This window comes from Schistocerca americana, unplaced genomic scaffold, assembly GCF_021461395.2.
Source record: "Schistocerca americana isolate TAMUIC-IGC-003095 unplaced genomic scaffold, iqSchAmer2.1 HiC_scaffold_272, whole genome shotgun sequence".
Lineage (NCBI taxonomy): Eukaryota > Metazoa > Arthropoda > Insecta > Orthoptera > Acrididae > Schistocerca > Schistocerca americana.
In genome coordinates this window covers 27,501-30,000 of record NW_025725986.1, presented here as the reverse complement: position 1 = coordinate 30,000, position 2,500 = coordinate 27,501, and the positions used below count along the sequence as shown (strand labels likewise).

Below are 2,500 nucleotides of genomic sequence, written 5' to 3'. Positions count from 1 at the left end.
GCCGCTGTTGGCTCGGGATGCTCTCGGGCGGAATAATCGCTCCCGTCAGCGGCGCTTCAGCTTTGGACAATTTCACGACCCGTCTTGAAACACGGACCAAGGAGTCTAACATGTGCGCGAGTCATTGGGCTGTACGAAACCTAAAGGCGTAATGAAAGTGAAGGTCTCGCCTTGCGCGGGCCGAGGGAGGATGGGGCTTCCCCGCCCTTCACGGGGCGGCGGCCTCCGCACTCCCGGGGCGTCTCGTCCTCATTGCGAGGTGAGGCGCACCTAGAGCGTACACGTTGGGACCCGAAAGATGGTGAACTATGCCTGGCCAGGACGAAGTCAGGGGAAACCCTGATGGAGGTCCGTAGCGATTCTGACGTGCAAATCGATCGTCGGAGCTGGGTATAGGGGCGAAAGACTAATCGAACCATCTAGTAGCTGGTTCCCTCCGAAGTTTCCCTCAGGATAGCTGGTGCTCGTACGAGTCTCATCCGGTAAAGCGAATGATTAGAGGCCTTGGGGCCGAAACGACCTCAACCTATTCTCAAACTTTAAATGGGTGAGATCTCCGGCTTGCTTGATATGCTGAAGCCGCGAGCAAACGACTCGGATCGGAGTGCCAAGTGGGCCACTTTTGGTAAGCAGAACTGGCGCTGTGGGATGAACCAAACGCCGAGTTAAGGCGCCCGAATCGACGCTCATGGGAAACCATGAAAGGCGTTGGTTGCTTAAGACAGCAGGACGGTGGCCATGGAAGTCGGAATCCGCTAAGGAGTGTGTAACAACTCACCTGCCGAAGCAACTAGCCCTGAAAATGGATGGCGCTGAAGCGTCGTGCCTATACTCGGCCGTCAGTCTGGCAGTCATGGCCGGTCCTTGCGGCCGGCCGCGAAGCCCTGACGAGTAGGAGGGTCGCGGCGGTGGGCGCAGAAGGGTCTGGGCGTGAGCCTGCCTGGAGCCGCCGTCGGTGCAGATCTTGGTGGTAGTAGCAAATACTCCAGCGAGGCCCTGGAGGGCTGACGCGGAGAAGGGTTTCGTGTGAACAGCCGTTGCACACGAGTCAGTCGATCCTAAGCCCTAGGAGAAATCCGATGTTGATGGGGGCCGTCATAGCATGATGCACTTTGTGCTGGCCCCCGTTGGGCGAAAGGGAATCCGGTTCCTATTCCGGAACCCGGCAGCGGAACCGATACAAGTCGGGCCCCTCTTTTAGAGATGCTCGTCGGGGTAACCCAAAAGGACCCGGAGACGCCGTCGGGAGATCGGGGAAGAGTTTTCTTTTCTGCATGAGCGTTCGAGTTCCCTGGAATCCTCTAGCAGGGAGATAGGGTTTGGAACGCGAAGAGCACCGCAGTTGCGGCGGTGTCCCGATCTTCCCCTCGGACCTTGAAAATCCGGGAGAGGGCCACGTGGAGGTGTCGCGCCGGTTCGTACCCATATCCGCAGCAGGTCTCCAAGGTGAAGAGCCTCTAGTCGATAGAATAATGTAGGTAAGGGAAGTCGGCAAATTGGATCCGTAACTTCGGGATAAGGATTGGCTCTGAGGATCGGGGCGTGTCGGGCTTGGTCGGGAAGTGGGTCAGCGCTAACGTGCCGGGCCTGGGCGAGGTGAGTGCCGTAGGGGTGCCGGTAAGTGCGGGCGTTTAGCGCGGGCGTGGTCTGCTCTCGCCGTTGGTTGGCCTCGTGCTGGCCGGCGGTGCAGGATGCGCGCGCCTGCGCGGCGTTCGCGCCCCGGTGCTTCAACCTGCGTGCAGGATCCGAGCTCGGTCCCGTGCCTTGGCCTCCCACGGATCTTCCTTGCTGCGAGGCCGCGTCCGCCTTAGCGTGCTCCTCCGGGGGCGCGCGGGTGCGCGGATTCTCTTCGGCCGCCATTCAACGATCAACTCAGAACTGGCACGGACTGGGGGAATCCGACTGTCTAATTAAAACAAAGCATTGCGATGGCCCTAGCGGGTGTTGACGCAATGTGATTTCTGCCCAGTGCTCTGAATGTCAACGTGAAGAAATTCAAGCAAGCGCGGGTAAACGGCGGGAGTAACTATGACTCTCTTAAGGACCCCAGCACCTATCCGGCCAACCGGCCGTAACGAAAATGCGATAGTTTGTGTAGCTCCCTTTGCTTGCAGTGAGTGCCACCGCACTTTTACCACGAAGAACGGTCTCGGGGTCCATCGCCGCCGCCAACACCCTGCGGCCGCCAACGCTGAGATCGTGACGGAGAGGCATCGCGCGAGGTGGACGGAGGAAGAAGTCCTGTCGCTCGCCAAGGCAGAGGCCGAACTGTTCCTTGAGAGGGACGCCCGGTTCTTCTTTGTAAATCAAGAACTTACCAGGATGTTCCCCGACCGAACGCTTGAGGCAATCAAGTGCCGACGGCGGCAAGCTGCCCACAAGCAGCTTGTCCGCCAATTCATGGAGGCACTTGAGATCGGTCGGGGTGAAGAGCCGGCGTCCCGCCGTGGAGCAGCGAGCTCGCTGCCTGACGCGGGCGAGGCCGCTGCGCCGCCCGTCG

The 2,500-nt window shown here is 59.9% G+C and overlaps 1 pseudogene; it reads left to right on the top strand.

The window, feature by feature from the left end:
• The window catches only part of LOC124578138, a 7,638-nt pseudogene that overhangs the window by 842 nt on the left and 4,296 nt on the right, over nucleotides 1–2,500 (top strand).